The sequence below is a fragment of the Leptopilina boulardi genome, unplaced genomic scaffold (genome assembly GCF_019393585.1).
Source record: "Leptopilina boulardi isolate dan_hultmark-lab unplaced genomic scaffold, ZJU_Lbou_2.1 LbouV2_212, whole genome shotgun sequence".
In the NCBI taxonomy this organism is placed as follows: domain Eukaryota; kingdom Metazoa; phylum Arthropoda; class Insecta; order Hymenoptera; family Figitidae; genus Leptopilina; species Leptopilina boulardi.
The window spans coordinates 189,283-204,894 of record NW_026137766.1 but is presented as its reverse complement, the minus strand read 5'-3'; the positions used below and the strand labels follow the sequence as shown (position 1 = coordinate 204,894).

The window sequence follows — 15,612 nt, the reverse complement described above, 5'->3', positions numbered from 1 at the left end:
AATTTGCCATTAACTTTAGCGATGCGTCATCAGCTACAACAGTGTTTGAGATTTTATTGTAACGAACCGTTTATTTATGTTCCTGTCTGTGGACCTCATGCGTACAGATTTCGGAACTTCGATCTCACATTGGTTATTCTATATTTTCCAAATATATTCCAATAGTGTTAAAACATGAAAATTTCTTGACTGTGCGCTGATGTGCCATAAATGGAACCAAATACGTACCAAATATGGTTATACGTTTAGAATATAAAAGAGAACTACCATTTTTTGGTATCATAAATTATATTGTGCCTTTAAGTTCTGGAGAGTTATTTTTTATTTTGTCTCTGTTGAAAACAATTGGTTTTAAACGTCACATAAAATTGTTATTTTCAAATTAAAATTAGATTGCATTTTTTAAATTCACAATCCTATCCTATAATTAAACTAACTAATGAAACAAGTTGAAAATTCAGATGTTCATTACATGAACATTTTGCTTCCTCTTTACGATCAGCAAAAAAATTTGCTTCCTCGTGGAGAAAGCAAAATTTTATTGCCAAAATGTCAATTTTTGATTTTCTAACTTTCATTAATTCTTTAAATTCACTTCAAATGTATACTTTATATATATCGATCGATTCGTCTTGACGTAAGTAATACAATTATTTCATATATAAACTTCAATTTAAAAAATCACAAAATTTTATAGCCTAAATGTGAAATTTTGATTTTTTTACTTTCATTAATTCTTTAAATTTACCTTAAATGTATACTTTATATATATCGATCGATTCGTCTTGAAGTAAGGAATACGATTTTATTATATATAACCTTAAATTTTTCTATTTAAAAATTTTTTCGATTAAAAAAAAATTTTTGAAAAAAAGACGATAAAATTTTTTTTTTTGTGGTATTGTTTAAAATCCTTTGGTCAGATTTGAGATATTAATTTGATAAATAAGCATACCAAATTTTGTCTAAATCCATTAAAACATGTTAAAGTTATCTTCTAAACAAAAAAGGGATCCACACACACCCACACACACATACACACACATACATACATCCGGACAATTGATCAGGATCTCATATAACATGTTTCTATAAAGAAAAAAATTTGTTTCCGACACTTTGAAAAGTTTTATAAACCCTCACAACACAAGGATATTCAGGATATCCCTGGGACGTCCTGGGGATATCCATTTGCTTTTGGCGATTCGGATATCCCTAAGATATCCTCTGGATATCCATGGACATCTCTAAGATATCCCAGGGATATCCAAACCGCCGAAAACAAATCGATATCCCCAGGACGTCCCAAGGATATCCTGAATATCCTTTTGTTGTGAGGGAACGAAAGGACTACAAAGCTTCCTCCACGAGGAAGCAAAAATGATCACTTATTCTTGAATGAGAATAACAAAATAGATTCCAATTAAAATAAATGTTATAAACTCTAGACACATATTCGTTTCGTTATTTATCATACCTAAAAATAATGTTATATTAAAAAAAAGAAAATATTTTTCAAATATTTTTCAGCTTTCCAATGAAAATAAAATAAAAAAAAAATACCCGAAGGGGTGAAAATCGAAAAATAAGGGTTGATTTTAAAAAAAAGGGGTCAAAAAAATTTTTTTTTTAATTTTGTATACATTTTTGAAAAGTACTTGAAAAATGCATTAAAATTCATTATAGATAAATTAAAATCCATTAACTTTTGTCATAGTTATACGGATTTGAAAATGACAATGTTACCCTTAACGTCAAAACTTCAACCCCCTCTACTTTCTACAAATATTTTTTTAATGAGTTTATATTTTAGGGATTTATTACTATCATATAGGACAACAATTTACCAAAGTATGAAGCCAATCCCAGAACATTGACTTTTTGGGCTGGGGCGATTGAAAAAGAATCTCTCATATATATGTTTTGCATTAAATAACGTTAACAAATGTTGCAAAACACTCATAATTTAATAATATTTTACATTTTTATAATACGATGTCAAGTTTCATATGAAAAATTGCTATTATTTTTTTTTACGTTTACAGTACTGCTGATCATACGTCATAATTTGGTCATAACCTAAAAACAATTTGGAGGAAAATTTGAATAGTCGTTTTCTTATCAAGTGTTATTTTTTAAATGTTGCCGAACAATAATTGTAATAATTATAAATTTTGAATTTTTTTATGTTTTTTAGCATAAAAAAATCACATTTTTAGTCGCTGTATAAGTATAAATGCGCATGTGTATAGCTGACACAACTTATAATTAGTGTTGCCAAAATCCACGTTTCATAAACTTAAATTTTTGCCTGTCCCAGTGTTTAATGTCCCACTGTTTAAATTGATCAATCGCAAGAAATTATTTAAATAAAAATTGTTTGTAAAATTTTAAAATATTTTAAATTATTGGATATTATACTTAAAAACATGTGTAAACGAAGTAACAATTACACTTTTTTTAAAACTGTCCTATCTATATAAAAATCAGCATTGTATTTTAACTCGATTTCAAGAAAAAATTTACTCCGTAACGTCAAAAACAGTTTTTTTTCAATTTTCTTTGTAAATAATAAATCAATGTGGCTAAAAATTTTGGAGATAGTGTGTTGTCATAAACATCGTTTACATTTAAATTTTGGTGGAGTTTCTTTAAGTAGTTTTTCAGAAAATTAAAGTGTCCTACTGTTTAAACTGTCCCACTGTTTATCACTCTCCCCTACCTGTATTAGAGCCCCAGAAAATTTTAATAAAAAAATTTAAAAATTATTACTTGGCCCCTCAGAATTAATCTTCATTAACAAAGGCTCTATTGTCCAAGGATTGGTATTGTTTGTGGTAATTGTTCTGAGAGTCTAATACTGGTATATACATATTTTTTTTATTTTGAAAACAGAAAGAAAGAAGAGTAAGATTTTTAGGCGAAGATATTCTTATGTTATTTTGAATCCTCTAGATAGAGAATTGCAATATTAAATGAAAATTATATGTTATATTCCTTGATGTGAGAAAGAAAGATATACATTACGTCTTCAGTTTTTGACTTTTAGCTTTATATTTCCATGTGATAATACACGGAAAAAATTTCGAGACGTCAGACGTACCGATGTCAATGTAAGTCTGCAGTACATTTCATTATGTACTCAGAGTTAATCTTCATTAACAAAGGTTCTATTGGCCAAGGGTTGGTACATGTTTATTTTTGTATATAATAAATGTGGAAAAAGAAATTATTACCTGGGTCCTCAGAGTTAATCCTCATTAACAGACGGTTCTATTGTCCAAGGGTTGGTTTTTTGTGGTATTTGTTCCGGAGTTTTAATACAGGTAAAAATATGTATATATTTTATTTTTAATGAATTACTGATTACTCATATAAGAGTGTCCTTTTTGCACTTATTGGCTGATCAGTAGTTACTGATTCATAGTTACTCATAGTTCTCTCATTCTTTTGGATATTTGGTAGTTTTATTGGATAAAAGGCAAAATTGGTTATATTGGATTAAAGTAAAAATTGGTTATATTGAATAAAAGGAAAAATTGGTTATATTTAGTAAAAGGTAAAATTAATTGTATTGAATTAAAGGTAAAATTGGTTGTATTGAATTAAAGACAAAATTGGTTGTATTGAATTAAAGACAAAATTGGTTATATTTAATAAAAGGCAAAATTGGTTATATTAGAGAGAGTGAGCAAAAGGGTTAAAGATATTTAGATTTTCATCAATCAAAAATAAAATTAAACGAAATAAAACATAAAAGAGTATGTTATTTTAAGTGATAAAGATTTAAAAATTATTGAAAATAGAAATAAGTTGTTAAATTACATGCATATGTACAAATTTGAAGATTTATTAAGAAAAGATTCCAAATCATTTTTCAATATGCAAAGTACTTTGTATGTACAAATGCTTGATTTTATTGTCCCAATTAGAGAAGGTGATAAACATATTCAAATACTTTTTAGCGGTAATAACAATTATGGTCACTGAATTTGTGTTTATTACGATAGAGTAAGGCTTTATATTTTTGATAGCCTTAATGAGGCTTTTAAACCAACAGTAGTTTTTGATGCTGTTAATCAACAACCTTTTGGTAGTGTTTAGTGTGGAGTATATGCAATAGCATTTGCAACATCTATATTATTTAACGTAATGCCAAACCGTGTAAATTATGAAACTGATAATAACAAAATGAGAAACCATTTTAAGTCAATGTTTGAAAATAATCGCTTAAATCATTTGCCGGCAGTAAGAACGTCTTACAATAGGAATTCGATAATAGAGAATGATTAAAACCGTCTTTTCATAAATTGAACTTAGGAACATAAAAATTATATTTTAAACTCTTGTTCTGTTTTTAATACTTTGCACAGTAATAATATTAACAGAGTTCTATTAACACAAGATTTAAAAATTAAACATTCTCTAAATGACACTAGTGAAAAAAAATAATTCGTACAACTGATAATAATGTGAACAAAATTTCACCACATGAATATTTAAAAATGAAGAATTTTCTGTGTAAAGAAAATGATAAAAAGGTAATTCGATCAATTAAAGAGAAGGGAAGAAAAAGGAAGACAAGGCGCGAAGTTACATATGAGCAGAAAATAATAAGACAGGAGAATGAGAGATTGAGGGCGAAGTCCCATGTCTGCTTTGTGTATTGCGTTTCCGACAGCAATGCGTTTTTTCGCGGGTGTTCCATCTCTGTTGCGCTTGACATGCCTGCAGTTTGTTTTTGTTTTGAACGTGTGCACGTGATTATACCAAACAGAATTGAAACAAGGAGGGGGTCCTTTATGTTTATTTCATAAACATTATGCTTCCTCATTGTGTGAAGCAAAAAATTCGCTTCCTCGTGAAGGAAGCAATGAATTTGTCCAATTCAATTGATTGATTTAAAAAATTTCGAGTTAAAAATGTTTTAAATTAATTAAATTTTTTGAAAAATAAAGAAAATTTTAATTAATTTTGAGTGAACATAAACTTTATATATACGAATCGATTCGTTTTAATGCAAGGAATACAATTATTTTATTCATCAACTTGAATTTAAAAAAAACACAAAATTTTTTAGCTAAAATATGAATTTTCGATTTTTCAATTTTTATTAATTCTCAAATTTTAAATCAAATCTATACTTTATATATACCAACCAATTCGTTTCAATGCAGGGAATAAAATTATTTCATATATAAACATGAATTTAAATAAACACATCATTTTTTAGCTAAAATGAGAATTTTTGATTTTTTAACTTTCTTTAATTCTTTAAATTTCAATCAAATCTATACTTTATATATATCAATCGATTCATCTTGACATAAAGAAGACGATTATATTATATATTACCTTAAATTTTTCGATTTAAAAAATTTTTCAATTAAAAAAAAATTTTTGGAAAAAAGACGATAAAAATTTTTTTTTGGGGTATTTTTAAAAATCCTCTCGTCATTTTTGAGAGATTAATGTGTTAAATAAGCCTACCAAATTTTATCAAAATCCATTAAAACCTGTTAAAGATATCGTGTTCACAAAAACGATCCACACACACATACACACACACACACACATACACACACACATACATACATCCGGACAATTGATCAGGATCTCATATAACATGTTTCTATATAGAGGAAAATTTGTTTTCACCATTTTTAAAAAGTTTATAAACGAAAGGACTACATAGCTTCCTCCACGAGGAAGCAAAAGTAATTAATTTAGTATAATATAAATAAATACAGCGTGTAATAATAATAGAGTTAAATAAAAAATATGTCCAACAAGAATATGCAGGTAAGAAAAGTGTTGTTGAGGTTATTACTTATTTTAATTTTAGGTTAACTATAACGTTTTTAATATACAAATATTCTATTATTCATGATTTTTCAATAAAAAAAATAATTACTTAAAATTATTTTAATGCTTCATCATCTTATGTTGCTTATTTTGTCATTTTTTTACAAAATAATATCCATATGATGTTATACAGTATAATGAATTAAAAATATTAAATAGTGAATCAATTAATGTGACATATAAATGGAGTTTAATATTTTATATTCATTATTTGTAATGGTAACTGCAGTTTGTTTTAAATAAAGTAATAAAAATGTAAAATATTTAATAATATAATGCAGTATAAGTAATCTTTGTTGCTATTACGTTACAGTCAAGGCATAAGTGTGGATATTGTGGATATTTAATAATTAATATGAATGATATTTTAAATCATTCATGTTTCCACAATTATGACGAAGTCAAGCAATTTATAAAAATTGATGACAGTCATGTTGTTACTATGAGTAAGTTACATTTAATCGTATAATGTAATCTAATCACAAAATTTTCACGTAATATAATGCATTGTCAATTTCATTATATTTATTATCTTCATGTTGCATCCTTTTATTTCTTACAATTTCTGTCTACTTTTTTAAATATTAATGTTATAAAGTAATATTATTTTATTAATATTGTATGTTATTTTATATTTTTATATATATTTAATCTGAAATGTATTATTCATATAGGCACTTTCGATTCATTTATATGCAATAAATATAATTCTATTATATCGCATAAGCAGGTGTAAGCGTAAACATAAGAATATTATGATGAAATTAGTTAATTAATTTAATTTAAATTAATATATATATATATATACATTTTAACCTGCTAATTACTTTGTAAAAAAATCTGCATAATGTTTCTTTATCAGTTAATCAAGAAGTTCAGGGTAGTAAGATAGGAAAAAAGAAGAAATTAAAGTGGAACCGTGAATGGGATGAATCTCTAATCACAGAAGTATCGCGAAGGCCTGCTCTTTATAATTATCTCCTGCCCGTTCAAGAACGATCTATGTTAAAAAGAAATGATTCATGGAATGAAATTTATAATACATTAGGCGTCTCGTCTGCAAACATTATGAAAAAAGATGGAAATATCTTAGAGACAGATATATGACAGAAAAATCTAAAAGGAATACTTACATTCCAAGTGGCTCTTCCGCATCAAAAAAAAGGAAAAAAGGAAAATTTCACATTATTTGAAATGATGAGATTTGTTGACGTTTCAAAACCTATGAGGTACGTCTTTCTTTTTAAATAATATTACCTTCAATTCATTGAAAACTTAAAGGTCTCAATTTATAAGACCTTTCAATTTTCAGTGTCTGTAAAGCAATTATTAGAAAACTAGTCACAAATGAAATTACGATTTAGCAATATCATCAACCCTAAATGGGACATTCTTTGTGAAATTTTCATTACAAATTTTGTTTTTCTGGAACATTTTTCTGCACATTCTATATAAAAAATAAAGCAACATGTGTTTCTTTATTTCATTGTTTAACGAAAAATGTGGAAGTTATGTTATTTCTTTTTAATTTGACGTCTTTAGATGATGACAACTCTTCAAAAGCGTTTTTCTATGTTATGTAGGATGATAATAAGTAGTAGTTTACTTTTATGAAAATTATTTTTTTTTCTTGAATATTTCAAATACGTAATAAAAAAATAACGTTAATAATAGGAAAATGAAAATTTGAATTTAATTGCCTTTAATAAAGAGAATTCTCAAAAGAGAAATAATCGATTTTTTTATTTTATTATAACCATGTGGTTACCCTACCGGAAGGGTGGTACTGGATTGGTACTGGGAAATCGGAACTGAGGGCTCAGTACCAGCTCAGTACTAATTTGGTGCATTTTGGTACTGAAATGGAACTGGGAAATTTACCTGCGAAAAGGGTCGAGTTACCGTTAATACCCTCATAAAAGTGAAAAGCGACTAGCTTTGTCAATATGTTTAAACTAATACTTTATATTTATTTCAATATTATATTTTGTTTTTCATGGATTTATATTATTTTCATACATTATTATGCATATGATATGATCTTTGGCAGCTAAATTCAAAAATGATGTCCATTTTTTTATCAAACTTAAGGTATACGAGATAAATTATAACTTTTTGAAATGTAATTATTTTTTGATAAATTTTAGATATTCATAATCTGGAAATATCAAAGAATCTCAATATATATTTTTTAAAGTTGAGTTATTAAAATTACAAATTTTTCAAGTCATAAAACTCGGGTTAAAATTATAATCCTTCTACAAAGGACGTAGGGGTCTATTGTTCAAGGAGGGATTGCAATATAATTTCTAAACTTAACGGAAATTTTCTACAAACTATTATGTTTTCTTTGCTGTTTTACACGCATATCGTGAGAGAAGTTTTGTTGATCTAATATACCTTTAAAACTATTGTTGAAATACTTTAAAAATGTCATCTTATGGGTAATCAGGTAGGGCAGTGTCCAAGTTAGCCCCGTGAGGGGAAGCACTATACCCCCACTCTACCGGCCGGGCCATAAACACGGAGCTCGAGGGACACATTCACCGCGGGGGGCCTAAGCAGCGTTCTCGGGCCTAATGACATTTTCTATTTATGGCCCCTAATGAGTTTTTCATGAAAATTATAAAATTTTTTAATATTAACAATTTTAAAATTTTTTTAACATATTCACATTCCTCATAATTTTACGATTACGAGCATATGTTGTCCCAATTAAAAATGTTAATATTTAAAATGTTTATAATTTTTATTGAATTATGTCGCCTGAATCCCCCAGTATCGACCTAGTCATGATACCGAATAAATTTTTTAATAAAAATTAAATCTTTTCAAATATCAACATTTTTTCCCCTCATTTTTATGCGATTCAGACATAATTTTTTTTTTTAAAAATTGTTGAAATTTAAAAAGTTTTAATTTTTTTTAATCACAACTTTTCCAGGCTTAGGACTTTTTAAATTTCAACATTTAAAAAAAAAATTATGTCTGAATCGCATAAAAATGAGGGGAAAAAATGTTGATATTTAAAAAGATTTAATTTTTATTAAAAAAGTTATTCGGTATCATGACTAGATCGATACTGGGGGATTCAGGCGACATAATTCAATAAAAATTATAAACATTTTAAATATTAACATTTTTAATTGGGACAACATATGCTCGTAATCGTAAAATTATGAGGAATGTGAATATGTTAAAAAAAATTTAAAATTGTTAATATTAAAAAATTTTATAATTTTCATGAAAAACTCATTAGGGGCCATAAATAGAAAATGTCATTAGGCCCGAGAACGCTGCTTAGGCCCCCCGCGGTGAATGTGTCCCTCGAGCTCCGTGTTTATGGCCCGGCCGGTAGAGTGGGGGTATAGTGCTTCCCCTCACGGGGCTAACTTGGACACTGCCCATCAGGTAGTGGTACTGAAGTGGAACTCAAGCCAAGTCCAATTCAGTACCATTCCAGTACCACTCTTTCGGTAGGGTATAACCAAGTGGTATTCTTTACCGGTAAAATACTTTTTACAATTTTTTAGTTCCATTATGGAGTTTCATGCATTTGTTTTGCAACCTTTCTCCCTTATCATTTGTTTTTTTTCTATAAAAATAACTCATATATACCAATGCAATTATTTCAAGAATTGTATATTGTATTTTAACGGTAAAGAACATCAATTTCGCATGAAGCAGAAAAAAAATTCTTTACGTACTATCTAAATCTGAATTAGTAAAAAATTAACTAATTCATTTAGTAAATTAAATTCCAACTAATGAATTAGTTATTTTTGGAAATTTTACTAATAAAATAGTAAAAAATTAGTATTTGAACATTACTAATTTAAAATAGTAAACAAATTAACTAATTCTATTAGTTATTACACCCAAGTTACTAATTGAATTAGACAGTTGAACGTAACCTCTATTATTTTCATGACGTATGTCATCTTCCATGGGTTTTCGCTTTCATATAATAAAGTACTTTGTGTATTAGGTAATTTAATTAAATAATTTATTGGCATTATTTGTATTACACGTTACAAGAAATAGTTGTTTTAATCGTTTTCAATTTTTACAAGGAAACAATTGTGTTTAAAACGGGTGTTCATATACATATAGTAGCTAGGTGGTGTAAAAATATCCATGAAATAATGAAATCATCAAATTTATAATGAGGTAAGTTTAAAATTAAGAATTAATTATTAGTCATTTATTGTGAAAAAATCTTTATACAAGAATAAAAGTAGGTATAAAATTAACTTTTTCTATGAGGAAGAATCTGACTTTATCATAGGAGCAAACATGTAAACAAGTATTAGTTTCAATACGCCACCGCTTCTCTCAATCGTGACTCAGTAATCGCCATCTTGATCAACAAATTGACACAGCAAAATTGTTTTTAGTTTTTTCATCCGCGTTAAAATATTCAAGATTATTTATTTTTTACTCGCAAGAAGTTTATAGTTTATTTTCAATATTCGATATATTTTATTCTATTGTAGTCAATTTTTAGTTATTCCAAGTGATTATCCAATTGAATAATATTGGACTGGAAAATATTGGTGTTTTTTGCTGATTATCAACACCGCGAATGACACGTTGTAATAATTAACAATATTTTTCAAAATGAAGGAATTTAAGGACTTAAGCAAAGAGGAATTAGCCCAAGAATTGATAAAAATAGTCGATCCAGATACTGTCGCAATTTTAACAGGTAATTTTAATAAGTAAATTTAGTTCGAAAACTTATAGGTTATGTCAATCATTTGCAATATTTCACATTTTAAGCGAAGTAAAATTAAATAATTTATTGAATGTCACTTAATTACTATTATAATATTTTGTTTTCACTTATTAATCATAATCGGATAATTTATATTTAAATAAAATTTATTTTGAAAAACATAGGTTATGTCAACTTTGAAATCATTTCATAATTACATAATTGAGTAGCTGCCTGCAATAACTCGCCGAGCGCTTGGCTGATCGCTCTAACGCCAGTCAAATGTTCAAAAACGTGAAAAAAATTAAAAATCAAAATTTTGATTTTTAAAAAGTGCAATCTTGTAGGACATAAGATGGCGCATCTTTTTTTCCTTTGAGTTTTTTTTGTAGATCAAAAAATAGAGTTAATATATGCAAAACACTTAAAAATTTTATTTCACAAATTTCATTCAATTTTTAAACATAAATCATAGTATCTTTGACAAATTTCAATGAATCTTATTGAAAATTAATATACATACGTATTTAGGTGCATAGAAGACGACAACATAATCAAAAATATTAAAATCATCAATTGTTTATTTATAATTAATTGTAAATGAAGACTTGTCAATAATAATGTTTACTTACCTTTGTCGACATAAAGTGTGTGGGGAACTTCAGAGTTGAAGAAACTTCCAGTGAGACATTTGTTTATCATAATGTAAGGAAGTTTTTTGTAAAATTGAAAAATAATTTATCAACAACTTTAGAAAATATAGAACGATTAAGAAAACATGCGCGACGCGCTAGCGAGTCTCCGCGCGGAGAATTGCACACAAGAGTTAAGAAGGACGTTATGTTATGTTGTGATATATTATGTTTTGAAAATGGAGCCAACATACTATCACTGTTGATATGTAATTAATACTAATACTAATTTCTTAAAAAAATGAAGAAACAGAAAATAAAGATATACCTTAATATTAATTATTAAAAAACTTATTTGCAAACTGCACAAACAGTACATACAAGCACCAAAATATTTTAAAACTATTGATTATTTAGTAAATATTAAAAAAACAGTTGTTCAAATTTAATTTGCATTTTCATAAAATTAACTCATATTTTATTTGAAAAACATTTCTAAGAATGTAGTGACAATATTTGTTTCTGTATTTTCGGTCCTCTACAACTCTTGTTTGCAATTCTCCGCGCGGAGACTCGCTAGCGCGTCGCGCATGTTTTCTTAAACGTTCTATATTTTCTAAAGTTGTTGATAAATTGTTTTTCAATTTTACAAAAAACTTCCTTACATTATGATAAACAAATGTCTCACTGGAAGTTTCTTCAACTCTGAAGTTCCCCACACACTTTATGTCGACAAAGGTAAGTAAACATTATTATTGACAAGTCTTCATTTACAATTAATTATAAATAAACAATTGATGATTTTAATATTTTTGATTATGTTGTCGTCTTCTATGCACCTAAATACGTATGTATATTAATTTTCAATAAGATTCATTGAAATTTGTCAAAGATACTATGATTTATGTTTAAAAATTGAATGAAATTTGTGAAATAAAATTTTTAAGTGTTTTGCATATATTAACTCTATTTTTTGATCTACAAAAAAAACTCAAAGGAAAAAAAGATGCGCCATCTTATGTCCTACAAGATTGCACGTTTCAAAAATCAAAATTTTGATTTTTAATTTTTTTCACGTTTTTGAACATTTGACTGGCGTTAGAGCGACCGGCCAAGCGCTCGGCGAGTTATTGCAGGCAGCTACTCAATTGTACTTTCTGAAAGAAGGAATATTTTCAAGAAACAAATTTATATTTTAAAAAAATTATTTATGTGATTATTATTTATTTATATGATTAAAACTTTTATCATATCGCTATTACAAAAAAAGAATTTTTTAAAAATGATTTAATTTCAATTTAGTACGTTTATTTTTCTTTAGAAAATTAATCTGTAAAACTGAACCATGCATTCGATTTTAATCAAGCAAGCCGCTTATTTAAAAAGATATAAAACAATTTTTTAAACAAATAGCCATATTTTCCAAAATGCTTGCTTGCTTAGAAATCCCCGCACAGTTTAATTGTAGAGAATCATTTTCTGAAGAAATTATGCCACCGAACATTAAAGTTGAATCATTTCAAAAAAATTCTGCATTAGCGATCTGATATAAATTTTTCATTATATGTTAATTGTATAAATAAATATATTTTTTAGGTTTAAAATTTTCTACAAAATATTTCTTCTTTCCTTCTTTTTTAATTACTTTTCTGCAGATATAATATCGGTCCGGATCACAGTGGGAAAAAAATGACCCTCTGTGAACTTTTACGCCAAACATTTCACGAAACTTTAATTTAAATCTTCACTCAATTTTCGCGTCGAAAATTTCTGGAAAATTTAATTTAAATCTTCCGTCAAGTTTTACGCCAAACATTTACTCATTTTGGACATTTAAATCTTTATACAATTTTCTCTAAACTTTGCAATTAAAGTTTCCGAAGTTTGCAAATAAATCTTTAGGAAATTTTCAGGAAATTTTCGGTGCTGTGGGGGTAGATAGTATGGAGTCATTAGCCAAAAAAAGAAGGTTTTGTGTTAGACCAATTTTCTCCGTTGAGCGACCAGAAAAATGTTTAAGAAATTGATTAAAAAAGTTCAACCTTATGTACATAAAAATGGGTTATTCGTAAACCAATTTCTGCTCGTACAAGGTTACATATTTGTCTAAGATATCTTGCCTCTGGAGATTCCATGGAATCGATTGCTTACCAATTTCGTGTTGGTCACAATACAGTTTCTAAAATTGTAAGAGAGACATGCAAAGCAATTTGGATATCATTGAAACGTACAGCTTTTCCTCGTTTGACGAGAGAAGGATGGTTGTCTCATGCTAGAAGTTTTGATGAAAAATGGAATTTTCCTCACTGCATTTTAAATACGATTAGTATATTGAATGCTTTACAAGTAACTCTCTCATCATTTCAAGATAATTTTTAAAAAACCAATTTTTTTTAAATTTCTGTTCAAATTTTTTCTTATTAAATTTGGTCATACTATAATTTTATTTTCTACAATTATATTTGCAAAAAATTGTGTGGGATTCCTTAATTTTCAATATTTTTGATATTTTAAAAATTTTTTTATATTTATAAGTTTGAAAAAAAATTTTGTACTTCTTGGACATTCGAAACTTTTCTTCGTACTACATATATACACTATGTATAAGTATTTTAAAAGACTTTTTATGATCACAGAAATATTGTTTGCAATTATTCGAAAAGTATATTTTGTGGCTTACATGATTTACTTGATAGAACAAAACTCAAACATACAACTTACAAATATTCTCTTATACTGTTATTTATTGCTGAGAGATTGTACTCTAAATCGTGTACGTAATTGTCATATACTACTAAAGTGAAGCACAATCAATTCCGTTATATGTAATGAAATGTTAAAACAAAATTTACACAAAATTTAAAAAATTTATCGAGGAAACTAATTTACAGTTTAAAATTGTTAAAAAAATATTTTAGAAAGCGTTCTGTGCACCAATTTTTCAATTATGTAAGCAATTCATTTTACATTTTACTGGTCACAGGTTTCAATTGTGACATTTTCAGTGAATGTTACTGAATTAATCTTTAGAAATTGCACTATGAGCCTCATGTACGTGTTTGAAATATGTACGCATTGTACTTTATTATTTATAATAATTATATTTATTTCCTTTAGGCACCAGCAAATTCGGGTTCCGAATATTCCAGCTACAAGGATAGATTTAGTATGAATTTAATGTCAATCAGTGATGCACACTACCGATTTATAACGATAGACATTGGTGCTCCCGGAAGAAGGAGTGATGGAGTTTTTTCTGAAAGTGCAATGTACAAAAAATTTGAAACAAACACATTCGATGTACCTAAGACGGAAGGGATAAGCGCAAATACTGCTGCTCTACCTTATGTAGCGTGGAGATGAAGCATTTCCATTGACAACATATTTAATGCGACCTTATCCTAGAAGTAAAAATTTAAATATACAAAGGAAAGTATTTAATTATCGGTTAAGTCGAGCAAGACGAATGGTTAAAAGTGCCTTCGGAATACTGGCGGCTAGATGGAGAATTTATAGAAGGGTAATTGTAGGTTCCACTGACCTTATCAGAAATATTATTCAAGCTACAACTTGTCTCCACAACTAGATTATTAACGAATCTTTACGTATGCCACACAATGATTGTTAATATACACATTTAACTATTTTTAGAAACTATCAGGTACATTTCATAATGAAATAATAATTTTTAAATGAAATTTACTGAATTTACTTCTAACATTCTTTTTATAAATTAAAAAAAGAAATTAAATAGATGTAATTCATCGCATGGCTGTTGAAGTATACTAAAACGTAACCCTTTTCATTAAGAAAATTCTATAATCCTTTACAATTGTATTTATAAATAATTTTAAAAAATTGAAATGATGTTTATTATTACATTGCAAATTAATTACAATAAAATTAATACATATTTTTGCATATAAATTTTTAATTACAGAAATGTTTATTGCAGGACTAAGAAACATGCCAAGACAAAATTCATTGGCTGCAAATAATCTTAATGCCGACGTAGTGCGAGATGATTTTTCCAATTACTTTGTATCGCCTGAAGGAGAATTGCCATGGCAGTATGAGAAAGTATTGCAAAATAACTTTTGAAATTTAGTTGTTTCATAGTAACACAGAACAGAAGAGAAGATAAGAGAAGACAAACACAGATGTATTTATCATAAATAAAACTTTATTTTTCTATTTGAATCACATTCAGCTTGAAAACTTAAATCAAGTTTTTGGTTTTTTCACAAATGTTTCAATATTATTGTTAATAATTTAACTACACTACATTTTAAATCCTTACAGATATTAGAAAAAAATTATGAATAAATTTTACAGCATTTAATATTTATGAAAATATTACTGCTCAAAGTAGCTCACAAAAATATTTTACTAATCCTT

At 27.3% G+C, this 15,612-nt stretch overlaps 1 long non-coding RNA gene across 2 annotated transcripts; it reads left to right on the top strand.

Annotated features, from left to right (window-relative positions):
• The first annotated feature begins 10,231 nt into the window (after nt 1–10,231).
• LOC127278856 (uncharacterized) lies at nt 10,232–15,492 on the top strand. Of its 2 annotated transcripts, none has more exons than XR_007842554.1 (3): nt 10,232–10,573; nt 14,332–14,734; nt 15,170–15,492. It is a non-coding gene; the product is annotated as an uncharacterized LOC127278856 (long non-coding RNA). The 2 variants fall into 2 exon arrangements; XR_007842555.1 differs by lacking the exon at nt 10,232–10,573 and adding an exon at nt 13,672–14,265.
• The last annotated feature ends 120 nt before the right edge of the window (nt 15,493–15,612 follow it).